Genomic DNA, 27,699 nt, shown 5'->3' with positions numbered 1-27,699 from the left:
CTAACTGATTCAATCTCTCCACACATGTCCATCCTGCCATCCCAGAAATCCATCTGGTAAACCTTCGCTGCACTCCCTCTAGAGCAAGAATATCCTCCCTCAGATAAGGAGACCAAATCTTCACACAGTATTCCAGATGTGGCCTCACTAAGGTGTTAGTTTATGGCTGCTGATGAGTAAAGAGTCAAGGGTTCTGCTCCTTTCCCAAACACCTTTATTTTTTTCCTTGAACACACTCCATACAAAACTCTATCACCACCCCAAGTGTCACCTGCAACCCCTTTACATAACAGTGTCAATTATTGGATACTTAACATCAATTTGATATGTAATTGGAATATCTCTTAATCCATTCCTAACACAAGGCCCTTTCTAATTGTAGCAAGACATCTCTGTTCCTGTGCTCGAATCTTCTCGCGATGAAGGCCAACATGCAATTTGCCTTCTTTACCGCCTGCTGTTCCTGTATGCTTACCTTCAGCGATTAGTGTACGAGGCCACCCAAGTCTCATTGCACATTCCCCTATCCTAATTTATGGCCATTCAGATAATAGTCAGCCTTCCTGTTTTTTGCTACCCAAGTGGATAACCTTGCATTTTTCCAAATTATACTGCATCTGCCATTCATTTGCCCACTCACTCAACTTGTCCAAATCACACTGAAGAATCTCTGCATCCTCCTTACATCTCACCCTCACACCCAATGTCCTTGTCTGCATCAGAAGATAAGAAGTGGGGATGCATGCAGATGATTTCAGAATGTTCAGTAATATTCGCAACTCTTTATACTGAAGTAGTCCGTACCTATATGCAGCAAGACCTGGACAATATTCAGGCTTGGCTGATAAATGATTAGTAACATGCGTGCCATAGATGTGCCAGGCAATGACCATGTCCAACAAGAGAAAATCTAAATATCTCGGCATTACCATCACTGAATCCCCTACTATTTAACATTGACCAGGCGCTTAACTTTATGTGACGTGGAGATACCGGCGTTGGACTGGGGTGAGCACAGTAAGAAGTCAGGTCAGCACGGTAGCATAGTGGTTAGCACAATTGCTTCACAGCTCCAGGGTCCCAGGTTCGATTCCCGGCTTGGGTCACTGTTTGTGCGGAGTCTGCACGTTCTCCCCGTGTGTGCGTGGGTTTCCTCCGGGTGCTCCGGTTTCCTCCCACAGTCCAAAGATGTGCACATTAGGTGGATTGGCCATGCTACATTGCCCTTAGTGTCTAAAATTGCCCTTAGAGTTGGGTGGGGTTGCTGGGTTGTGAGGATAGGGTGGAGGTGTGGACCTTGGGTGGGGTGCTCTTTCCAAGAGCCGGTGCAGACTCGATGGGCCGAGTGGCCTCCTTCTGCACTGTAAATTCTATGATAAGTCTTACAACACCAGGTTAAAGTCCCAACAGGTTTGTTTCGAATCACTAGCTTTCGGAGCACTGCTCAGGTGAATGAAGAGGTAGGTTCCAGAAACAAATATCTAGACAAAGTCAAAGATGCAAGACGATACTTTGAATGCAAGCCTTTGCAGGTAATTATAGCCAGGTTCCGCAGACATGAGTACATGGATTCATGTCGCATTACATTCACCCCCCCCCCACCATCTGGCCTGGGCTTGCAAAATCCTACCAACTGTCCTGGCTTGAGACAATTCACACCTCTTTAACCTGTGATTACCCCTCTCTCTGGATCTGTAAAGACTTAATTACCTGCAAAGGCTCACATTCAAAGTATTGTCTTGCACCTTTGTCTTTGTCTGCATGTATGTTTCTGGAACCTACCTCTTCAGTCACCTGATTCGAAAGAAACGTGTTGGACTTTAGCCTGGTGCTGTAAGACTTCTTACTTAACTTTATGTGTGTAAGACATTAGAATTATAAGAAATAATGCGATAACACTCAAAACTCAAATTAAACAAGATTTGGATTTATTTATTGTCACGTGTACCGAGGGACAGTGAAAAGTATTTTTCTGTGAGCAGCTCAAACAGATCATTTAGTACAAGAAAAGAAAATACATAATAGGGCAACACAAGGTACACAATGTAAATACATAGACCGGCATCGGGTGAAGCATACAGGGCTGTAGTATTAATCAGGTCAGTCCATAAGAAAGTCATTTAGGAGTCTGGTAACAGCGGGGATGAAGCTGTTTTTGAATCTGTTCGTGCGTGTTCTCAGACTTTTGTATCTCCTGCCCGATGGAAGAAGTTGGAAGAGTGAGTAAGCCGGGTGGGAGGGTTTTTTTGATTATGCTGCCCGCTTTCCCAAGACAGCGGGAGATGTAGATAGAGTCAATGGATGGGTTCATGTGATGGACAGGGCTGTGTTCCTGACTCTCTGAAGTTCCTCGCGGCCTTCGCTGAGCATTTGCCAGGCTGTGATGCAGCCAGATAGGATGCTTTGTATGGTGCATCTGTAAAAGTTGGTAATAATCAGTGTGGACATGCCGAATTTCCTTAGTTTACTGAGGAAGTAACGGCGCTGTTGTGCTTTCTTGGTGGTAGCGTTGATGTGGGTGGCCCAGGACAGATTTTTGGTGATGTGCACACCTAGGCATTTGAAGCTGGCAACCATCTGAAGTACAATGTATCTGTTAACAATTCACCTGTTAATCACAAAGAGTGATACATATAAGTACAAGAGCAGGTCAGAGGCTGGGAACTTTGCAACAAGTAGCTCACGTCCTGACTCCCTAAAACTTGTCCATCATCTACAAGGCGCAAGTTGGGAATGTGATGGGATACTCCCCACTTACTTACATGAGTGTATCTCCAACAACATTCAAAGATGTCCCAAAGAGCTTAGAACCAACGGAGTAGTTTTTGATGTGTCGTAATAATGCATATATAGCCACAAAGTAGGGTTTCGGTTCGGTTTTTGGAACACATTCTGTTAGCCGTATTTGGACCTTGCCAGTCTAACATTGCTCCTTTTAATTACCCCTTCCCATGTTTCACCTTATGGAACCACAACTCTGACCATTTACAGAAGCACAGTTGTCGATAATCCTTTGTAAACTGAGAAGGGTTTTGTTCACTGCATTAACAATGAAGGTGACAACCCCCTTCTACTCAGTTTAATATCAATTCAACAACAAATGAAACTTAAAAGAGCAAAATACTGCGGATGCTGAAATTAAATCAGGAAATGCTCAACAAGACTGGCAACATCTATGGGGAAAGAAAAAGTTAACATTTGAGTTTGATGACTTTTCATGATGAAACATCATTAGCTTGACATGTTAATTCTGTTTCTCTGTCAAAGATGAAGCCAGAACTGCTGAGGATTTCCAGTATTTTCTGTTGCTATTAAATAAACTCTTAATTGATTACAAGCAAATTCAATGCCTCTCTCATTGTCTGGACACCCTGAATTTCAAAGTGCCTTTTTTAAAGTCAGCCTCAGTTAACCTGAAGTATGTGAATGTATGTCATAATTCTGAGGTAATTTTAAATACTTCAGTGTGTAAGACATAGCATTCTACCCCTGACAGAATTACTTTACAGTTTAGACATGAGAATTACGAGAAATAGTAAGACAACAATCAAAACTCAAACTAAAGAATGTTGTCTTTCCTAGGTTTGAACAGTACAATACACCTGTTAACAATACACCTGCTAGTCACAAACATATTACAAGGAGTTATACACATGATCACCCAGAAAGAGGTCACGTTCCTGCTGACTGCACCATTTTACAACTGGCCAAAGTGCTCAACTTAAGTACCGAATCACTTTTATCAACAATCTTTTTTTTTAAAATTAGAGTACCCAATTCATTTTTCCAATTAAGGGGCAATTTAGCGTGGCCAATCCACCTGCTCTGCACATCTTTGGATTGTGGGGGCGAAACCCACGCAAACACGGGGAGAATGTGCAAACCCCACACGGACAGTGACCCAGAGCCGGGATCGAACCTGGGACCTCGGCGCCTTGAGGCTGCAGTGCTACCCACTGTGCCACCATGCTGCACTCTTTTCAACAATCTTAATACCTTTCTTTCTAAGTTAGGCAGGATTTGTCACCGACAAGATCATACTATCCTATCAAAATTAGTCTTAAGCTATAATTGTCCAATGAGGTATTTATTCAGAGTCCAATATTAGAGGTTTATTGACAAAGTACATCTTTAAAAAAATGTCTTCAGTAATTTCATTCCATGTGGATGTTGCGGATTCCTCCAAATCTTTGAGTAAATGCAATAGCAGTCTCCTGTCCTGGTGTGTGTCTCATTTCAAAATTCAAAATAATTCAAGCTCAAATTACTATCTTCTTGCAAGATTTTTCTGGGAGAATTAAAGACAGAGTTTATCTCATTAAACCATGTAAAAGGAGTTAGTTTTTCTGTATATCAAAAGAAGACTAACTGTAGCATTACCTAACATTGTCAATTAGTGTTACTTTCTCTTTGTCTCAACATAATTTCATGATGTGTGCAATTTCCTAAACATCCTAGATGCTTAAAGCATTATAGACCTTTGTTCAACTGTAAGGAAAACAGCCTGTAGTTCACCTTCCCTGCCAAGAAATGCCCTGTCTCGTAATTTGTACTGCCTTACTTAGATTACATCTTCTCTCGTTTACAAGAGATCTAATGGAGCTTAATCTAAGACCCGACTACTATGTTATCACAAACTAATTATTTCCTTAATATTCACTATTTTCTGAGAGCTTGTACCGATTGTTGATGAACAAATCCATGTTCTTGCCTGATCTTTATTTTCGCTTGTTAAAGTTTGCCCTTTCTATGATAAAACTTTTGAGAATGCTGAAATGTGAATCAAATGTTTGCAGGACTTCTTCATAAGTCAAAGTCTCATCGGCTCTCTGCCTTGCTATTACATGATCAGCAATAGCTCCAACTGCATACAGTTGTCCCAATGATTAGCCTATTATGAGTCTTCAATGCTCCAGAATGGTTCTGGGAGTAGTAGTGTGGATTCGATGTTTGTCCCAAACCCTAGAATAGTTGTTACTTCTCATGTGCTACCTGTTGATTCTGGCCTGTTGATTCTTTCTGGATTCTGGGTCTGTGTCTCTACTTGCATCTGCTGCACTCACAATACTCCAACATTTTGGTGAACTTTGGACCTGTTCCTTTTGTCCTTTTAAGGATCCATTTATTCCCATATCTGTAGCTACTTCTCGGACGTTTTCTGCGTCTTTTACTCGCTCTCTCCTGCTGCCATGTTTCATTGTATGTTCAAAGTCTAGATGGGGTTCTTTGGGGCTCATCGCTGCCAAAGTAAGCTGCTTAAGAGATCTCCTCTGTTACAAGCTGTTATAATAAGCCTTTGTCCCTTTTGAGCATGTGCAGGTCTTTCTCCTTTCTGACCATGTGCAGGCCTTGGGCGGGGTTTCAGTCTGCAAGTCCAGATCTGTTATATTGCTCCTTTAATCTTCTAATTTAATATTTTGTTTACTGTTTGGTTAAACTTTGTTATATATTTATTTATAGAAAAGAAAGCCTTTTAACAAAGCATTTGACTATCTTATTAGCTATCACATCCAAATTCAGGTGCCATGCCGTAAGAGGGCGTTGCCGATCATGGACTTCCATTGAATTGCTCAATGATTATGGATCATGCTTGGAAATGTACTGCAGTAGTTAACCATTGACTTTTGCAGTGTGGCTGCCCAGGAAACTCTCCCGCTCTTACTACCTGCCATCATGCATAATATTGGAAGGATTTATAATCTGATAATCAACTAGACTTGATACTAGACTTCAGTCTAGATAGTCATGAACACACCTTCTGTGGACATCAAGTCCTGGAGTGGGACTTGAACTCTGAGCTTCTGGCCCAGGGTTAGGAAACCTATCACTGAGCCACAACACCTCTGTTGTTCGTTGAATCTATAACTCTTTCTTTCCTTTTTTTTAAATTTAAAGTACCAATAATTTTTTTTTCCCAATTAAGGGGGACTTTAGCGTGGCCAATCTACCTACCCGGCACACCTTTGTGTTGTGGGGTGAGACCCTCGCAGATACGGGGAGATTGTGCAAACTCCAAACAGACAGTGACCGGAGCTGGAATCGAACCCGGGTCCTTGGCGTCATGAGGCAGCAGCGCTAACCACTGGGCCACCATGCCACTCCCATATCTCTTTATTTACAACTACGGTATACAAATTAAGAACTTTAACAAAGTTGGAAACTCTCCTTCCTCCAGATCTCTTACTCCATTATTTGTTACATCATCATTACATCAGCATCATGTGATGTTAACCCTTTACAGCTCCTACCACTCTGATTGAGTAGAAATGTTAGATGACTGTTTGACATTAATATTAATCTAGGGCATGAGAGGAGCTACAAGATGGAGCCAGGAAATATAAAAGGACCATGAAATAACTGAAAATGCAATCTTTGGGCAGCATGGTGGCGCAAGTGGTTAGCACGGTTGCCTCACGGCACCAAGGTCCCAGGTTCGATCCCGGCTCTGGGTCTAGGCCACGCTAAATTGCCCCTTAATTGGAAAAATTAATTGGATACTCTAAATTTCAAAAAAAAAAAGAAAATACAATCTAAACATATTGACATTACATGTTACAGAAGCAATTCAACCATTAACTTAATGCAATTCTACAAATATCACAGTTTTGTTCTGTCTGACAGACACATACATGTTCTTGTGTGGAATGTACTGTTGGTATTGAAACGTTGTGTGAACTTTGGTGACATTGGGGCTTTGATTTGTGCATTAGTTCATTGCAGCTGTGATGCTTATTGGAAGGAATTTCCTAATTTAGCCCCTGTAACTTGTCTTGACTCCAATAGGATTTACTTCTGATTTACACGCAAATAAATATCTTGCGTTGCATTATATGAAACAAACTATACTCTGATGCCCCCTGCGATCCTGCTAGGTGTTTGCTAAGTACCTCTGTAACAGTTTGACAGGACTATAAACAAGCAGTGAAATGTTCACATTGATTGCACTGGTCTCAGATCTCAAGTCCTTTTATTCTTTGTTTTTCTGTCCAGGAAGAGTGACAATGAAATCATCTTCCTGCCTCTTGCTTTTATATTTATGACTGCTGCCAGTCTCAACTATTTATATTTATATAGCACCTTCAACCAAATGAAAAGTCCCAAAGTGCTTCAACAGGAGCCTTATGAAACAAGTGTGACATTGAACCATAGTAGGAGATATTAGGTCAGAAGACCAATAGCTTGAACAAACATGTAGGTATTAAGGAACATCTTAAAGGAGGAAGGAGAAATGGAGAGGTGTCAGGAAGGTATTCCAGATCTTGGGGCCCAGGCAACCGAAGGTAGTCACCAATGGCGGAGCAATTAAAATCAGGGATAGTCAAGGCCAGAGTTAGATGTGCACAGCTACCTTGGACAGTTATGGGCTGGAGAAGATTACAAAGATAGGCAGTAACAAGGCCATGGAGGGATTTGAAAACAAGGATGCAAAGTTTAAATTCAGTATCTTGCTTGACCAAGAACAATTTTAGGTCCATGAGCACAGGGGTGATAGGAGGACAGAACTTTCCACAAGTTAAGATACAGACACCAACATTTTGTCTGAGCTCAAACACACGGAGTGTAATATATGGGAGATTGATTGGAGTTCATTGGAATAATCGAGTCTAGAGATAATGAGGGTTTCAGTAGCTGAAGTGCTGAGACAGGAATGAAGTTGGGCAATGTTACAGAGGTGGAAATAGGTCGTCGTATTGATGGTGCAAATATGTGGATGGAAACTTATCGACACCAAGGTTGTGACTGATTTAATCCTCATCTGTTACCAAGGGAAGGGATGGAGTCAGCAACAGGGACACAAAACAATGGCCCAAGTCTTCTCAATGCTTAATTGGAGGAGATTTCTGCCCGTCCAGTTCTGGATATCAATTAATTTAGCAAAGGTAGAGTAGTCCTGAGAAGTTGTGCTCAGGTCAAGCTGGGTATTATTGGTGTACATGTGGAAGCACACTGTACCTTCAGACAGTGTTGCTGAGGGTTAACATGTAGATGAGAAATAGGAGGGGCCCAAGGGGATAGCCCTTGGGGGAAACCAGGAGTAATGGTGTGGAAACAGAAAGTGTTACTGTGGTTGTGGTCAGATAAACAAGATTGGAACCAGCAAAGAGAAGTACTAATTGGCTGAACGACATTGGAGAGGCATTGCAGGACTTAATGCTCAACCATATCAAAAAGCTGCAAAACAAATCCAGAAGGATGAGGTGGCTCCTGTGATCCAATCTGGATACTTGCAAACTTCAAAAAAGATGCCAGCAGGGTTCGCACTAAGCAGCCATTATTCTCAGTTCATAATTTGGCTTTCAGAATTTAATCTCAAAACCATTTGTATTTCCTGCATCTCTGAGCAGAATGTATATATCATTCTGTTCTAAAGTGCCTTGTAGTTGAAAGGGCTTGAGTTGACAGCCCTATATATCAGTGTAGCCACATCATGCCCAGAGTATACTCAAATTTATTTTAATGTGCAGGTGATTTTGTTAAGTGCATGAGCCTTTTAGATTGTTTTCCATCGATACATAGAAGCAACAAATTAAAAGGGCGGACTTATGCCCAACCTGCATGGGCACTTTCAGGTTGAGAGGGAGCATTTCCCATAACATTGTTTTGCATCATAAAGCAAGCATAGTGTCATATCCAGTTGACATAATATGTACATGAGGACACAGGACGGGGCCTTCTAATGGCAGATTCAAAAACAAATGGATGGCTATTGCCAGTGTGTGCAAGCTGATCTTTTTATATAAATAAAAGAAAAATGCCAGGAATCTGTAATACAAAATACTGGACAGAGAAACAGTTAATGTTTCAAATTGAATATGACTCGTCTTCGGAACTAAACGGAGAGTGACAATATCATTGCTGGGTGGAGATAAGGCATTCAGACCTTTTGCGAAAGATTTTGAGTTGAGGGTTTGATCTGGCTATGCTTTAGACCACAAGCAAAGTTTTTTTCTCTCACAGTAGTAAAGTTAAATAAAAGATTAATAATATTTAAAGCAGTGCAGACTTGTCTGAGGACAGTGAAGAAGCTGAAACAAACCAGTCGAAACAGCTTTTTGAAGATATTCAGCCAGAGTCTGCAGAGGTTCTAGTAGGAGCCAAATCTGTTTTGTTAGAGTTTAATATTGTGTTAATAATAAAGTTTTATTTTAAAATACCAAATCCTGATTTCATCATGCAAACACTCCTGGTGCAAAGTATTCTTTCCACACGGGGCAGCACGGTAGCACAGTGGTTAGCACTGTTGCTTCACAGGGTCCCAGGTTTGATTCCCAGGTTGGGTTACTGTCTGTGCGGAGTCTGCACGTTCTCCCCGTATCTGCGTGGGTTTCCTCCGGGCGCTCCAGTTTCCTCCCACAAGTCCTGAAAGACGTGCTGTTAGGTGAATTGGACATTGTGAATTCTCCCTCTGTGTACCCGAACAGGTGTTAGACGTTTTAGTTGCTGTGAAATGAAGAGTTTAAAGTTCTTGTTCCTTTTCACAAAACCCATTTATTTCACTTCCACAGCCTCTGCACAAAACTCTTAACAACACACCACCTCACAGAGGCCACCTGAAGCCCCTTTACATATCAGTGTCAATTAATGGATACTTAACATAAATGAGACAACTAATTGCAATGTCTCTTAACACACTACTTAACAGTCTCCCCTTCCTTGGAGAAAAAAAATAATTAGGTGAAAACAAAATTTCAAGAAACTCAAAAACACACACATGATGTCCCCTCCCCCCTTTTTTTTTGTTGTTTGGACAAGAAAGAAAAAAAAAACAGTCACAGAAACAAGCACCCTTCATTAACAATATCCAAAAGTTTCTGTGAACTCGCCCCTCTTTTCGTAAAACAGTCTGACAGTTGATAGCTCCCGTCGACCCATTTAATTTTCGTTATTTGCCCTCTGTCCAACATCTGCTTCAAACTTGCGATGTCTATCCGTAACCTCTTTTCATTGACACTTTTTGTAGAGTGCACATTTTCCCACAGGGATTTATTGTCAATGTGACAGTCAATAGGTATATTACCCAAATCCCCTAATCCCAAAATTTCTGTCAATATCATACTTATATAAAAAGCCATATCCACCGCCTCTACAAGGCTTAACGTCTCAGCAGTCAAAGTGCTTTTTACCACTCTCCTTATTTTCTTTGTTTCCCACACAAGTGGGCAACATTTACCATTGTTCCCCAAAAGGAAAATTATAAAACCTCCTGCACTTGAAACGCCATCACATAAATTTGCGTAGGACGCATTACTATAAACTATGAGTTTCAAGTGCTTAAGGTCACCTAAAACCGGGAACTTCAAAACACACTCCTGCATTTTTAGTTTGGCCAACGCTTTATTTGCTCTTATTATGTCTTCCACTTTGGGATCATTCATTTTTGTACTCAACTCTAAAACATCAAAACTCACGTCCGGTCTAGTCTGTCTACCTAACCAGTTCAGTTGCCCAATTAAACTTCGCAGTTGCTCTTTTTCTATCTTTGAAACCATTGCGTCTTTTTGTGAAACTCGGCCACGGCTAATTGCTATTGGGGTGATGCTTTCCAAATAAGATTGCTGACGTAAAGTTGCCCCTAACTTAGTCTGTCCAATTTCCAGTCCAATATATTTAAATGCATAGATTATCATAGAATTTACAGTGTAGAAGGAGGCCATTCGGCCCATCGAGTCTGCACCGGCTCTTTGAAAGAGCACCCTACCCAAGGCCACACCCTATCCCCATAACCCAGTAACCCCACCCAACACTAAGGGCAATTTTGGACACTAAGGGCAATTTAGCATGGTCAATCCACCTAACCTGCACATCTTTGGACTGTGGGAGGAAACCGGAGCACCCGGAGGAAACCCACGCACACACGGGGAGGATGTGCAGACTCCGCACAGACAGTGACCCAAGCCGGAATCGAACCTGCGACCCTGGAGCTGTGAAGCAATTGCGCTATCCACAAGGCTACCGTGCTGCCCATTACACTGCCCATGCACTGGAAGCCTGACTTCCAACCCTGAATTCTTTCCTCAAACCAGAGATTACAATAGCTTCAAAATCACTAGTCCGATCCCACAAAAAATCATCGACATGCATCATAAAAATGCCAGAAAGTTTTCCTTTATAGTGCCAGTAAAACATTGCAGGATCTGCTTTCAACTGGCAACAGCCTAACTTTAACAAAACTGACCTTACCGAAAAATACCAGACTCTAGATGCATCATTTAATCCATATACACATTTGTTCAACTTCCAGAGTACCCCTTCTGTGTTAGCTGCTTCTTTAGGAGGACGGAGAAAAATGTCTCTCTGGAGCTGATGCCCCTGCAAAAAGGCAGCTTTTATATCTATAGATTTGCATTCCCATGCCTTTGTAGCTAATAGAGCCAAGATCTTTAAAATAGCTTTCCTGCTGCAGGTGAATCTACCCTTAAATCCTGATCTTCTAAGTTTTCTTCAAATCCCCTTGCCACAAGCCTGGCCTTTGCCTTATAAGTTCCATCCGGAAGAACCTTTTCCGTGCAAATCCATCTGTGGGATAGAGCTCTTTGTCCCCTATCCGGTACTTCTGTATATACCCCAAATTCACTCCAACTATGCAATTCTTGCTGTTTAGCTTCTTTAATAACTTTTTCATCTAATTTATTTGAAGCCACCAAAATCTCACGTGCATGTGGGCTTCTACTCCTATTAGTATTCGTAGTCTTACTCATGTTCCGAGATCTTGACAAACTACGTCCCCTCTCCCGCCTGGTATCTCGTTCTGTACTGCTACTGCTTGATCTTTCCCTTCTGCTGTGGGATGTCCTTTCAATAGTTCTCGACCTTTTCCTGCGGACCTGTTCACTATCTGATGTACTATCTGAACTGGCACTGCATTTCTGTGCCCTCCATTTTTGAACTTTGTTTTCCCAATCCATTGTCTTGACTCCTTCCCCTGAATGCTGTACATTCAACCAATGCTTATACTTTCCAGTGGCCTTCCCTGCTCTACTAATAACAGTTGCATCCTTCCATTGACTAGACCCTTCAGGCAAGTATGTCACTTTTGTACCAACTTTGCCCTTTTGGAAAAATGGCCTGTTTTAATTCACCAGAAGTGTTGTGTTCCTCCACAGAAACCCTGTCTATATCAGTTAATTGGTCCTCATAGTTCTGTAACACATGCGTACCAGATGACTTTGGTTCCTCGTCATGTCTGTCTGCTCTATCTAAATGTGAAAATTTGTCATCTGTACCCATTATCCTTGATGAATGGACGCTAACAGTTTGATTACCATGTTGCAAAATAATTGTTTTGTCATCTATGCCTATGATCTTCCCTGGGCCTTTCCATTCATTAGTGACATTGTCTCTCTTATAGTATACCATGTCTCCTTGCTGAAAAACGGCATCTGATGGCCGTACGTTATGTCTTAAAGCTCTGCGAATTCTTTCAGAGACTTCTGCTTCCAAAAAAGCTTTTCTACTGCTATGTAATGCATTTAAATGTTCAGCAAAACCAGAGCTAATTGTAGTCCCCTCCCAAGCTGGAGGCTGGTCATCCAAAATGGACGGAATTTTAGGATTTCTACGAAACACTAATTGATAAGGACTATAGCCCCCAACCATCTGCAATGAATTATTTGCATGTACTGCCCATGCTAAAGCTGAATTTAGCCTGCAATTTGCTCGATCTGCCAAAATTTTCCGAAGCATGTCATCGATGACAGCATGATTTCTTTCACAGTCACTATTACTAAATGGGCTTTCTGCAGCCGTATTCAAAACTCTGATATTCATGTTTTCACACATATCCCTAAACTCATCATGAGCAAATTCTCCCCCATTGTCCGTAAGGAATTTTGCCGGTGGACCCATTCCTGCCCCTATCCATTTTTCCACGATTTGATCCAGAATTACTCTCTTTTCTTTGCTTCGTACAATCGGTGATTGACTAAATTTGGTTGCTAAATCTACAAAATGTAAAATAAATATATTATTTGCTTTATCCCAGATCTTAAGGTCCATGGCCACAATGTCGTTAACATCCCTGGCCAAAGGTAGGGTTATTATCGGTCGTGCTGGTGTCCTTCTGTACTTCCCACAAACATCACAGCGGTCACTAACCTGTTCTATCAGTTTAGTATAGTCGTCATCCCTTACACCTGCATCTTTTAATACATTTTTCAGCCTCCGAGGAGAATGTGCAAATTGCCTATGCAGTTTTAATACCACAAGCTTTTTATCAGCTAAAGTCCAATTTTCAACTGCCATTAACACATCCTTAACCACTCTACTTGAAAAATTATTTGTCAGTAATGGAATTCAATAGTGTCCCGACTGTGTAAATTGTAAGTCCACAGTCTTTCCAAAAACTGTTGCCTTATCCTGTTCCATATCCAGTTTCTTGTGTGCTTTCTTCATCAACGGTCTGCCCAGAAGCAAAGGTATCTCACTTGATACAACATCCGTGCTAATGAAATGATTCACTCCGGCAATATTGCAAGGGATCACCACTCTTTTCAGCGACTTCAGAGTATTATCATCCCCAAACCTGAAACTTGTGGAACTTTCAAATTCCTTAACCTTGTTACGATTTTCAGCATTCAAAGAGTCCAGGTAACATTTTAACCAGTCAATTCCACACACAGTAGATGTGCAGCCACTGTCCAATACAGCACAGTTGAAGGATTCTGCAACCAACACCCTCATTACCACCGTAAAACTGCTTGTCAATAGGACAATGCCTTCTTTCTGGTCACTATCTTTTTCCTCTTCTGGCTCTTCCGTGTCATGTGTCGCTTCAAACACTCTATCATAACGAGTTGGACAGTTGAAAGCATAATGGTATTGAGAGTCACATCAAAAACATCGATTTATCATGCCCCGTGCATTTCTGGGGTTCATCTTCCTATTGTAGGTTCTAACTGGGTTTCTGTCTTCATTATTTCCTTGTCTCGGTCTCCGTCTATAGTCTTGAGCCCTGTTCGTAGCCATACGATTTCACCATCCTGTTACTAGTGTATCTTCCATATTCTGCCTTATTGCAGGCTGACCTATTTGGGTCATCAGAGCCATCAGAATCAAATGTTTCCCCAGGAACCTTTGTAAAGCTTTTGTCATCTGTTCGAATAAGGTATCCTTAACAGTAAACTGAACTCCTGTCAAAACCAGGAGCCTATCCATGTTGTTCACTCTAGCACAGTCAAGTAATTTAAAGGCCAACACAGACTGTGGAAATTCCAGATTGTGTTTCTGCAGCCTTTTATATAGTCTGCCAAATTCCATTATATAGTCTTCCATGGAGATATCCTCCATTTTCCGGAACTTATCAAAATCCGACCATGCTTCATACGCACTTAACAAGTCATCTTTCTTATAAATCTTATCCATATAATGTAATAAAGTCTCCAGACCTTCTTCTGAGTCTAACTCTTCCAATTCCAGCTCAGAAAGCACTTTGTTTCGGATTTTACTGCCATATGGTAGAGAAAGAGCCAATGCCATACCTTGTTTTATCTTTCCCAAAGCAGTTACTTTAGTCCACATAACTACTGCATTTCTCCATTGGTCGTACAATTCCCTTTCAGAAAATAAGGGAGGATAGTCATATCCAGCCATCTTTATCCTGTTGAAGAACTCATAGGTTTAACAGTTTCACCCGGGTATTCAGTTCCCTTTAGAATCTTTCTTCTAAGGTCACTGACCGCTCCTTAGACATATTCAATTCATTTATTAGACCTTCAATCTGTTTTGTAAAATTCACCTTTTCTGCTTTTTCGAATCCATACTTTGCATCTCATCCTCTGTTTTGTTCAAATTGGACCACAGTTCAAGAAGTTAATCAGTTTTGGTTGTTAATTCTGCTTTCAAGCAACTATCTGATACATCAGTATCTCCTCCTGTTTCCAGCATTTTGCACGGTGCTTACTTGAGGCTTCTGATGCTTGGGGCTGTTTAGCACAGGGCTAAATCGCTGGCTTTGAAAGCAGACCGAGGCAAGCCAGCAGCACGGTTCGATTCCTGTAACAGCCTCCCCGAACAGGCGCCGGAATGTGGCGACTAGGGGCTTTTCACAGTAACTTCATTTGAAGCCTGTGACAATAAGCGATTTTCATTCATTTCATTTCATTTCATTCATTTCATTTCATTCATTCATTTCATTTCATTTCATTTCATTGAAGTTCATCAGGTTTTAACTGAAGATCCATTTTTGTTGAATTTGTTTCTACAAGTTCATCATTTAAGTGTTCAAAGTCCTCATTCAAGTGTTCTACTTCCTGTGAGCGACATTCCAATGTTCTCGATTTTCCTTATTAAATGCATCTTTAATACATGAAAGTTGATACATCTACCCTGGTTAGTTTTTCCTTTGCAGAATATAGTTCCTCTGCACTATTGTTCAAACCCGCATTCTTTAATTGTGCTGCTAATTGTTTTGAGACTCCTCACACTCTTTTGTGAGAACTTGAAGAAGATACAATACATTTTCTTGCCATTCTCGTTCTCGATTTCTGCATATATCTCCTTGGAAATGTAGGCCGGGATTCTCCCTTCCGGGGACTAAGTCCCCACGCCGGCGGGAAAACCGGTGCCAATGACTCCGGCGTTAACGGGCCCCCAAGGTGAGGAATTCTCACCTGTCTCGAGGGCTAGGTAGACGGCGGAGGGGTTGGCGACGCTCCTGCTGGCATGGTTGCGCGCATGCGCAGACCGGCCAATGTATTTTAGCGCATGCGCGGGGGGGGGGGGGTTCTCTTCTCCGTGCAGATATGGCGGAGCCCTACAGGGGCCGGCGCGGAAGGAAGAAGTGCCCCCACGGAACAGGCCAGCCCGCAGATTGGTGGGCCCCGATTGCGGGCCAGGCAACTATGGGGGGCCGCCCCCGTGGTTGGATCCCCCCCGCGCCCCCCCCCCCCCCCCCCCCGACTTACATGCCAGGTCCCGCCGTGTGGGACTGGTCACAAACGGACGGTCGCTCGGCCCATCGGGGCCTGAAAAATTGCTCGGGGGGGGCCGCTGTCAACGGCCCCCGACCGGTGTGGCATGAATACCGCCCCGCACGAAAATCGGCAGCGGAGAATACAGCAGGCGGTGCGGGATTCGCGCCGCCCTCCGGGGATTCTCCGACCCGGCGGGGAGTCGGAGAATCCCGACCGTAATGTTTTTACAAGTATTTGCCAAATTTCCAACCATTCTCTTCAGCTCTGGGGTCTCTTTCTTGTATCCCTATGACATTTGAAAATGTTGCTTGTTCAGATCTTGAACAGTTTGTTTCATTGAAGACTTTAGTGTCTTATGCATTTTCAAAGGTATATACTCAGCTTGTTCCGTGTTCCAAACCTTCCAGTTCAGTTCTGGGTTGAACATTTTCCAATCTCATTTCATTTTGCTTTTGCAGGGTTTCTTTGTTTTCAGTTTCATCAGATTAATTTCTTTCATTCACAGTCAGCTGTTCGCTCCACACTGTCACTTACTGTTGCAGCTCAGGTAATGTGTCAGGATTTCAAAAGAAAACCTTTTTTTTGGAGACTTACGGAAAATTACTTGCATCTCTGGTGCCCTTGTGTGCTTTACACGAGGACTGTCTTTTTGTTTATCGCTTAAGTGTTTTGCTTGGGATTTTCTTCTTTTTTTCAAATGAAGTTGCAATTTAGCGTGACCAATCCACCTACCTTGCACATATTTTGGGTTGTGGGAGTGAGACCCACGCAGACACGGCGGAGAGAATGTGCAAACTCCACACGGACAGTGACCTGGGGCCGGAATCGAGCCCGGGTCCTCGGCGCTGTGAGGCAACAGTGCTAACCACTGTGCCGCCCTTTTTCCTCGGGATTTTCTGTGTCTCTTTTTACGTCCTGTGTGCTCCACAACTTGATGATTAAAATATTCATCAGGCTTTTAAAGTTGATGGGATTTTATCAATGCACTGCTTTAGGGTTACTTCAATCTGTCAAACCACTATAGAAAGGAATTAATCTGGGCTTTTTGTGACTTTCTAGACGTGGTGTACTCAAGTAGTTTTTAAAATTCTCTTCTCCAGAATGCCCAATTTTTCAGCTGGACTCATCCATTTGCCAAACCTAATTGACCTGCTAAGATGGATTTTTGATCCGTGGTTAAACAATTTAAAAATGTAGGTTCAGCATTATGAAGTTGCTGAAATTCAAGTAGGATTTGAACACAAAGCCTTGAAAAAACTTTGAACAATGGCTGCTTGGAACGACTGGCTGCAGATTTCTCCATTTCAGCACTATGCTTAGGTCTGTGATAGCATTATATCCTGGCTTTTGTTGGTCATAAAAGCAGAAACTTTACTCGTGATTCTTTTGAATGATTTAATGTCCTCCCCCCTCCTTTGGAGCGAGCTCGGACACCATGGGCTGGATTCTCTGATTTGACGACTAAGTGCTGACGCTGGCGTGGAAACAGTGGCGTTTTACGACTGAAAAAACTGCGCAAAAGCTGCACCCATCCTCCGTCAGGTGGGGGGTTGCAGGCACGCAGTGTAAAGCACTGACTTTACCTGTAGATACGGCCGGAGAATTGCCGGGTCCGTGGCCGTGCATGCACATGGCGGAAGCCTGCAGCGGCCACGCCGTGCAACATGGCGCCGTCAGCGCGCGGACCCGGCCTGTTAAAAACTGCCCCCTTTTGATCAGGCTCTCCACCCCTGGATCCCCCTCCACTAGTGTCCCCAGCCACTGCCAAAGCCCCCTCTGCCCACGGAGCGGCTCTCCCCCCCGCCCCCCCCCCCCCCCCGACTATGACGATGCTGGACTCAGTCCAGATAGTGTTCCACGCCATCGGGAACTCGGCCCATCGAGGGGCGGAGCATCGGGGGAGGGCCTCAGGGGACATCCTGAGGCCATCCCAACGGCATGCTCTGCGATTACAGCGCTTCCGAGGGGGCAGAACATTGCAAAAGCGGCACCGCCCCCGATTACGGCGCAAACAGGGATTCTCTGGCCGATCGCCAAACGCGATTTTGGCATCGGAGACCGGAGAACCCCGCCCCATGTGTTCAGGCACTGGCTCAGGAATCTGGTTTTCTTTTTTTGAAGAATATTTTTATCAAACTTTTTCAGTTTACAAAGTACAAAAATAGAAACAACAGCACTAAAAACAGTAATAGAGAACAAGCTAAATTACATAAACCCCCTACAAAGAAAAGAAAAAAAGGATCCCCCCAAGAATTAACATAGCTCCTTCTCCCACATGGTAAGAAAAGCTCCCCCCACCCTTCAGCCCCCCAGCAGCTAACAGTGACCAACTCTTTTAAGTAGGCGATAAATGGTCGCCATCTCCGGTAAAACCCCTCAATTGACCCCCTCACAGTGTATTTGACTTTCTCCAGGTGGAGAAATGCCATTAGGTCACCGAGCCAAGCTGAGGCTCAGCAGGATTCGCCTCTGAGCAAACCGGCAGACAAAGGTGAGAATGTCTGCCCCCGCACGCTCTGAGCAATCTGACAGACAAAGGCAAGAACATCTGCCCCGCACGCTCTGAGCAATCTGCGAGGCAAAGGCAAGAACGTCTGCCCCCACACCAGTCCACAGCTCCGTCACATCCAATACCCCGAATATGGCTACTAATGGACAGGGTTCCAACTCGATGTCATGGTGTTGAAAAAAAGAGACACAGAACTGGCTAGGTCATAGAAGGCAGAGAGTAGCAATGGAAGGATGCTTTTCTAATTGGAGGGCTGTGACTAGTGGTGTTCCACAGGGATCAGTGCTGGGACCTTTGCTGGTCGTAGTATATATAAATGATTTGGAGGAAAATGTAACTGGTCTGATTAATAAGTTTACAGATGACACAAAGGTTGGTGGAATTGCAGATAGCGATGAGGACTGTCAGAGGATACAGCAGGATTTAGACCGTTTGGAGACTTGGGCGGAGAGATGGCAGATGGAGTTTAATCCAGACAAATGTGAGGTAATGCATTTTGGAAGGTCTAATGCAGGTAGGGAATATACAGTGAATGGTAGAACTCTCAAGAGTATTGAAAGTCAGAGAGATCTAGGTGTACAGGTCCACAGGTCACTGAAAGGGGCAACACGGGTGAAAATGAAAAATGAAAATCGCTTATTGTCACAAGTAGGCTTCAATGAAGTTACTGTGAAAAGCCCCTAGTCGCCATATTCCAGCGCCTGTTCGGGGAGGCTGTTACGGGAATTGAACCGTGCTGCTGGTCTGCCTTGGTCTGCTTTCAAAGCCAGCGATTTAGCCCTGTGCTAAACAGCTCCACAGGGTGGAGAAGGTAATCAAAAAGGCATATGGCATGCTTGCCTTCATTGGCCGGGGCATTGAGTAAAAGAATTGGCAAGTCATGTTGCAGCTGTATAGAACCTTAGTTAGGCCACACTTGGAGTATAATGTTCAATTCTGGTCGCCACACTACCAGAAGGATGTGGAGGCTTTAGAGAGGGTGCAGAAGAGATTTACCAGAATGTTGCCTGGTGTGGAGGACATTAGCTATGAGGAGCGGTTGAATAGACTCGGTTTGTTCTCACTGGAACGACGGAGGTTGAGGGGCGACCTGATAGAGGTCTACAAAATTATGAGGGGCATAGACAGAGTGGATAGTCAGAGGCTTCTCCCCAGGGTAGAGGGGTCAATTACTAGGGGGCATAGGTTTAAGGTGCAAGGGGCAAGGTTTAGAGTAGATGTCCGAGGCAAGATTTTTTACACAGAGGATAGTGGGTGCCTGGAATTCGCTGCCAGAGGAGGTGGTGGAAGCAGGGACGATAGTGACATTTAAGAGGCATCTTGACAAATACATGAATAGGATGGGAATAGAGGGATATGGACGCAGGACGTGGAGAAGATTGTAGTTTAGTCGGGCAGCATGGTCGGCATGGGCTTGGAGGGCCGAAGGGCCTGTTCCTGTGCTGTACTTTTCTTTGTTCTTGGTTAAATACCCACAAGTTTGGGACAGGACCAAAATGTGTGTGTGGTTAGCTGGTGCCCTCGAACAGTTCTCGCACCTGTCCTCAACCTCCGCAAAGAAGCGATTCGTTCTAGCTCTGGTCAGGTGCATCCTAAACACTACCTTCAGCTCAATCAAGCTCAGCTTTGCACATGAGGACACCTTGCAAAGGGCCCCACTCCACATCTCATCCTCCTACAAGGGCCCCAGCTCCTCCTCCTATTTGGCTTTCACCCTATTCATCGAGACCAAGTCCTTCGCCAGAATCTGCCCATAAAAACTGGACTATCTGACCCCGCACACGAAAGGAGCCTCTCTATCAAGGAAGATGGTGGCAACTCTGGGAATGCCGGGATGTTCATCTCACAAAATGTCGTACCTGAAGGTACCTAAACCAATCCGAGCCCGAGAGCCCAAACTTCGCTTTCAATTCCTCCAGACTGGCAAACCTCTCCTCCAGAAATAAATCACATTATCTCTCCACACCCCAAATGTGACATCCAATCTCACCAGTTCAAACAGGTGGTTAGCAAAAATGAGGGCCAACCTTGATACTGACTCCAGTTTAAAATGGTGATGGAGTTGCCTTCATAATTTTTCAAGTAGAGACAACCACCGGGTTCGCCGTGTACTTTGCCGGTGGAACGGAAGAGACGTCGTCAGTGCACCAAAACTGTAACCCCTGCACGACCCAGACTCCATCTACACCCAGGTAGAACCCGGTCCACCCACCGTCCCAACATTTTCTCTGCATTAGCAACCTAGTCATAACATAACAAGTTCGGCAGCGCAAGACCCTCCAACTGTCTATCCCTTTGTAGAACAACCCTCCGAATCCTTGGAGATTTGCCCGCACATATGAAGGCCGATATTAACTGTTCCACCCTCTAAAGAATGGTTTGGGAAGAAAGACGAAAAGACACTGAAATAGAAACCGAAATCTTGGCAAAAATCTTCATCTTAATTGATCAGACCCGACCCGCCAGGGACTAAGGAAGGTTGTCCCACCTTTGTCGGTCAGATTTGACCTTATTCACCAGGCTGGTATAATTCAGCATGCAAAGTCTGGCCGAATCTCGAGCCACCTGGACCCCCAGATACCACAAGCTGGACCTGGCCAAGCGAAAAAGATGTACCTCCAAACTGGCGCCATTCCCCGGGTGCTGACCGCAAAATATTCACTCTTCTCCAAGTTTAATTTGTATTTGACAAGGATCCAAAGCTCTTCAGTATCCTCATTATGTCCGTCATAGTGGACACCCGGTCCTTCACATATTAAAAAAAGATCATTTGCAAACAGGGACACCCTATGTTCCACTCCACTTGTCCGAGGCCCTCAGGGCAATTGACAATGACTCAATCGTAAATACAAACAGGAGGGGAGACATAGGACATCCCTGCCTCGTCCCCCTGTGCGACTGAAAAACCCTCAAACTCATAGTATTTGTACGAACGATAGCCAAAGGTGCCTTGTAGAACAGAGGTACCATGACAAAACCTGGGGTCCAGCCCAAAATTTTCTAAAACTGCAAAGAGGTACCCCCACTCCACCCTTTCAAACCACTTTTCTGCATCTAATGACACTATTATCAGATGTGACAGTTTGGCCTTAGTTTAGGATGGCAACTGAAAGTTTATTTTCTTATTATATACTAGCATTTCAAATGGAGCAGATAAATAATTATCTTCCCACACTGTGACAAGAAGTCTGTCCTAACTGAGGAACAACCATTTTTTTTCTCTGGAAGCTACAGATGTTTCCAAGTCTACCTCATATTGAAATGAAATGAAATGAAAATCACTTATTGTCACAAGTAGGCTTCAAATGAAGTTACTGTGAAAAGTCCCTAGTCGCCACATTCCGGCGCCTGTTCGGGGAGGCTGATACGGGAATTGAACCGTGCTGCTGGCCTGCCTTGGTCTGCTTTCAAAGCCAGCGATCTGTTGTCAGCATTCATCACCTTCTTTACTAGTGTAAATACTATATTTTGTCTATGGTGTACTGTAAAACAGTGTGAAACTAAATTTTATTCATGCACAGAAGCGAGCCAGCCATCTCTGACTTCCATGAAGTACTCTTGTGATAATCATAATTCTGGCTAGGTCTTGAAACAGTGGTAATATTTCTGTTTGATTATTATTTTATTCTGTATTGACCTCTCAGTCCCCTCAGTAGAGAATACAATAACAATGACAGAAGATGTATCATGCATGTTTCTGTTTGTGTTTGATTTTTTTCCCCCTCCCCTACGCAACCTCTTTGTGACTAACCACCAAACCTACTCAACAGTTCCTCATGATTTTTGACTGGGATAGTGAAGTTTCTGCTAGTGTGATGAAGAGCCCACTCATGCTCTACCATTCTGGTGCCATTAATTCTCCTTAGCAAAGGCTGGGGTAAGTGAGAGGAAATTGTTAGCTTTGCGTGAATGGCTGTCACCCATATTACATAATTGAACCTAGGTTTACATCTCTCCCATTTGTTATTTCCAATTAAGTCAAGTTTATTCCCTTAGAGTCTGAAAATTCACTTTAACTCATGGATATTGAATTTGAATTACTTTCAAGATGTCTATGTAAGCATTGCCAACTCGCCCAGTAATCTAGAAGACAATGAAAAATCTTTTTTTAAAATAAACAGTCCTGTCTACTGAATCAGGAAACAATTTAACTCATTATGACTTCACCTGTTATGGTAAAATGCATTAATCATTTTACTGGCCATAGCATCATTAGCAGTATAAATATGTTTTACATTGATTAAGGATTGACTTTGGCTCCGTTAAGAAATGAGACGTTTGTTGTTTGCCTGGCCTAAGTACAGCTGAATGTTTAATTTCTGGAAGAAATAACTTGGTTCCACTAAAAGGTTACTGAGTTTATGCGGTGAGCTGGTGAACCAAATAGACCAGGAAAGGATTCTTATCTCTCACCCTCACAACAACAACTTTAATTTAAATAACATCGTTAACATGGTTTTTAAAAATTCCCAAAGTGCATCACGGCCATTATTGGATTAAATTTGACACAGAACCAAATAAGGAGATATGAAGAACATTGATTGAAAGCTTAGTCAGAGGTAGCTTCTAAGGAAAAAATTTAAGGAGGATGGGAGAAAGATGTAAAGAGATTGGTGGAGTGAGTTCCAGAGTTTTGGGGATGGGCAGCAGAAGGCATGGCCGCCAGTAGTGGAGCAAAGGAATTGGAGACGTGCATGAGGCCAGATTTGGAGGCACACTGAGTTATTGCAGCATTGTGGGACTTGAGGTGACAGAAATAGGGAGGTCCCACCCTCCATGCCTGGGATCACAGATGCTATAACTAACTAGAGGGACTGATTGATCATGGTAGAGCCCGTGAGTCACTGCCTGCAAAAGAGAGGGAGAGGAAATTAGGAAGATGAAAGAAAACTTGAAAATTACATGGTTATTTTTGAATACAGTCTACACCTGTTAATCCAAACAAAGTGTTGGCGCAATAAACATTTGAATTATCCAGAAATTCAACACAATACATGTGGTAGCAAGTTCCAAATTTGAATTGCTCCCCTGGTAAGGATGTTTCTCTTAAATTCCTTTCTAGGTTTATTGACTGTCTTACATTGATGTCTCCTAGTTTGTCTTTGCCGCAAATTAATCAATTTAAATAAAACTGCACAGGGAGGCATTTTTACAGAGGTTAATTTCAAATGATGCAATTTTGAATGAATTGACAGTGTTAAAAAATTAAACGGTGCTCAGAGATACTGCATATAAAATATGCAGCGTGAGATTACACCCTCGCCACTTGTGCCAAAAATGTAAAATTTAGATACAAAACAAATAGGGGATCATAGGTTCATAAGATATATGGGCAGAATTAGGCCCATCTCGTCTCCTCCGCCATTCTATCATGGCTGATATGTTCCTCGTCTGCTACCTACAATGTTACAGACCAAGAGCTGGATTGCAAAATCAGCCAGAGCATCTCCTCCCTAGAACACATGACCTTGGAGCAGGAGTAGGCAATTTAGCATCCCAAGCCTAAACGCGTTCAATGTGATCATGGCTGATCCCATCCTGGCCTCAACTCCACTGTCCTGCCTGTTCTCTATAACCCTTCAACCCGTTACTAATTAAAAATCTGTCTAACTCCTCCTTAAATTTACTCACTCCCTGCATTCACCAGACTCTGGGATAGCGAATTCCACAAATTCACAACCCTTTGTGAGAAGTCGTTTTTCCTCAAATCGGTTTTAAATTTGCTACCTCTTATTCTAAGATTATAACCACTCATTTTAGAATGCCCCACAAGAGGAAGCATCAGCTCCATGTCTACTTTATCCATACCTTTTAGCATCTTGTATACCTCAATTAGATCTCCCCTCATTCTTCTAAGCTCAAGCGAGTATAGGGCTAAACTGTTCAATCTCTCCTCATACGACAAACCCGTCATCTCTGGAATCAATCTAGTGAACCTTCTCTGAATTGCCTCCAAGGCCACTACATCTTTCCTCAAATAAGGGGACCAAAACTGTGCACAATACTCCAGGTGCGGTCTTACCAATGCCTTGTATAGTTGCAACAACACTTCCTTACCTTTATACTCAATTCCTTTTGCTATAAATGCCAACATTCCATTTGCTTTCCGTATTGTCTGAAAATGAAATGAAAATCGCTTATTGTCACAAGTCGGCTTCAAATGAAGTTAATATGAAAAGCCCCTAGTCACCACATTCCGGCGCCTGTTCGGGGAGGCTGGTACGGGAATTGAATCTGCTTTAAAAGCCAGCTATTTAGTCCTGTGCTAAACCAGCCCCTAACCTGCTGCACTTGCATGCTCGTTTTCTGTGATTCATGCACGAGGACACCCAGATCTCTCTGCATCGGAGCCCCCCGAAGTCTCTCCCCATTTAGATAATAAGTTGCCTTTCCATTTTTTCGGCCAAAATGCATGATCTCGCACTTATCCATATTAAACTCCATCTGCCACATTTTGGTCCCCTCTCCTAACCTATCTATATCCATTTGTAATGTTCTTATTTTCTCATTGCAACTTACTGTCCCACCTATTTTTGTGTCATCTGCATATTTGGCTGCAGAACCTTCTATCACTGTATCCATGTCGTTAATATAGATTGTACATAGCTGGGGCCCAAGGACCGAACCCTGTGGCACACCACTAGTTACATCTTGCCATCCAGAAAAAGACCCATTTATCCCGACTCTCTATCTCCTGTCCGTCAGCCAGTCTCCTATCCAAGCTAATAAGTTACCCCTAATCCCGTGTGATCTCACCTTGTCAATTAGCCTTCTGTGCGGCACGATCAAACGCCTTCCGGAAGTCCAGATATACTACATCTACAGGATCCCCATTATTCACTTTGCTTATTGCATCTTCGAAGAACTCAAGCAAATTAGTCAAACACGATTTGGCCTTCAATAAACCATGCTTACTGATGATTGGCGCTTTGGCTTTCCAAATGTCGTTGATAATTGATTATAACAATTTTCCAACAACAGATATTAAACTAACTGGCTTGTAATTTCCCACTTTCTGCCTCTCTCCCTTTTTGAATAAGGCCATTACGTGATCATTTTTCCAATCCCCTAGAACCTTTCCCATGTCCGTGGAATTTTGGAATATCATGACCAATGGATCCTCTATCTCTGCTGCCACTTCCTTCAACACCCTGTGCTGTCAACCATATGAAATGTTGCCCTTTGTTTTTAATGAGTTGAGGTGTCGCAAAGATCTTAATGAGAGAATCAGCCTTTTTTAATTAATTTTTTGGCATTGTAAATCGGAACTGCAATCATGGTTGAACAGATTCTGCTCTTAAGTGATGACATGCAGTTGCAACTGTAAACTCCCTAAACCTGAAGCTTCAGTTTTTGTAGTCCCAACACATTGTTTAAAAATCCTAATTTATGTAACAATAATGTGCACATTTTATGTGTTTTTTTATTCCTACCTTGAGACAGGCAGCATAATAACTTGCCTAAAGGTGGAAAGAAATTACACTAACATAATAGCTTTTTTTAACACCCATTATCAGTCTGTTTTGTAGTACTAAAAGGATCATTTTCAGAAGATTCCAACAATAAAAAAGCAATACAGCACTTAATGATAAATTATGCAGGGTGGCCTGAATCATATATGAGGTTTGAGCAAAGGCAAATATAAATCCCAGGTATCAGCAAAAATAAATTACTACTGACTGTTTGAAGTGCTCGGACAATGGGCGGGATTCTCCACTCCCGTGCCGAAGTGGCCGCGCCGTCGTGAACGCCGTCGAGGTTCGAAACAGCCCCGATCCCGACCGATTCAGGCCCTGACAATGGGCCAGGATCGGGGCCACGTCATCTACACGCGCCAGGCCTTGTCGCCCACGTAAAGGCGGCGCCGCATAGATGACGCGGCCAGCGCCGCTTAACGGGTGTCATCCGCGCATGCGCGGGTTGGCCGGTGCCAACCCGCGCATGTGTGGTTGCCGTCCTCTCTAAGTCCGCCCCGCAAGAAGATGTCTGACGGATCTTGCGGGGCCGCGGAAGGAAGGAGGTCCTCCTTCAGAGAGGACGGCCCGACGATCGGTGGGCACCGATCGCGGGCCACCCCACATTTGAGGTACCCCCCGGTGCAGGATCCCCCCACGCCCCCCCGCAGGCCGCCCCCCCAGCATTCACGCACCATTCACGACGGCAGCGACCAGGTGTGGATGGCGCCGGGGGGAACCCCCCGTTTTGGCCTGGACGCTCGGCCCATCCGGGCCTGAGAATAGCGGGGGTGCCGGAGAATCGCCATTTTGGGTGTCTCTCTGCCGATTCTGCGGCCCGCGAAACTCGACCGGGCCGTTCCCGCCACTTGGGAGAATCGCGGGAGGGCGTCGGACCAGCGTCCCGGGAAATTTTGGCGGCCCAGGCGATTCTCCCAACTGGCGCGGGAGTGGAGAATCTCGCCCATAGGATGAATACTGATACAGTCCAATAAACATCCAATAAGATTAAGATTTTGTTTTCTTCCATCACACAATCTCCAGGTGAAATAACACTGGTGACTTCAGTATCCACCACTCTTTGTATTTCTCAGTATGGATGGCTTTACATATCTCGGCTCAACAATCACTAGCAATCTGTCATTTGATGCTGAAGTCAACACATGCATCACAAAACTGCAGCTGTTATGACCTGGCTGACTAAGCGAGGGCAGAATTCTCCCAGCGGGGATGAAATTACATGGCGGGGAAGGGGAGCATTTCCTGCCGCGGAGGCTGATGGGAAACCACAACACATCTTCTGGCTCCAGCCTCATTAATTATAAACCCGGGTGTTTCGCGCCGAACTCTGGAGACAACCCCAGGCATTCTTCAAGTAATTCCAGACAGTTCTCAGCTGGTGTGTGATATGCCATCAATGAACACACGACGAGTGGTGAATGTAACTGAGGCTTTAATACACTAAACAGAAAGCCTCCTGGCCTCTGATCCCGAACTGGATCAGAGGTGGCGACCAGCCACCTTTATACATGAGCCCAAGGGGAAGAGCCACAGGCAGAGCCAGCAGGGACAAGCCCAGGCATGTAACAATACAACAGTAGAATACAATACAATACAGTGGTTTACCACATTCACCCCCTGTTAAAAAAAGAGTCCGGCGGGGGTGAAGTGGACAGGTTGAGTTATAGATCGGGTCTGTCGGGGGCTCTGACTTTCCACTGAGACCGCCTCAGTCCCAGCCATGGTGTGGACACTGGTGTCGGATGAGGTGTCGAGGCCTGCGTGTCCGGGAGCGTGTCTTCTGCGTCCCGTAGTAGATGAGTAG

At 43.8% G+C, this 27,699-nt stretch overlaps 1 protein-coding gene and 1 long non-coding RNA gene across 6 annotated transcripts in view; one reads left to right on the top strand and one right to left on the bottom strand.

Moving 5' to 3' along the window:
- mad1l1 (mitotic arrest deficient 1 like 1) overlaps positions 1-27,699 on the top strand; it is a 1,358,866-nt gene that overhangs the window by 1,211,145 nt on the left and 120,022 nt on the right. The gene's annotated exons all lie outside the window — the stretch shown is intronic.
- The window catches only part of LOC140393575 (uncharacterized), an 88,305-nt gene continuing 62,525 nt past the window's right edge, over positions 1,920-27,699 (bottom strand). For both annotated transcript variants that reach the window (XR_011935674.1, XR_011935673.1), the window contains exon 4: positions 1,920-2,608. This is a non-coding gene — a long non-coding RNA (uncharacterized lncRNA). The remainder of the gene's footprint in view (positions 2,609-27,699) is intronic.

The sequence above is a fragment of the Scyliorhinus torazame genome, chromosome 17 (assembly GCF_047496885.1).
Source record: "Scyliorhinus torazame isolate Kashiwa2021f chromosome 17, sScyTor2.1, whole genome shotgun sequence".
Classification (NCBI taxonomy): domain Eukaryota; kingdom Metazoa; phylum Chordata; class Chondrichthyes; order Carcharhiniformes; family Scyliorhinidae; genus Scyliorhinus; species Scyliorhinus torazame.
This window is presented reverse-complemented; position numbering and strand designations above follow the sequence as displayed.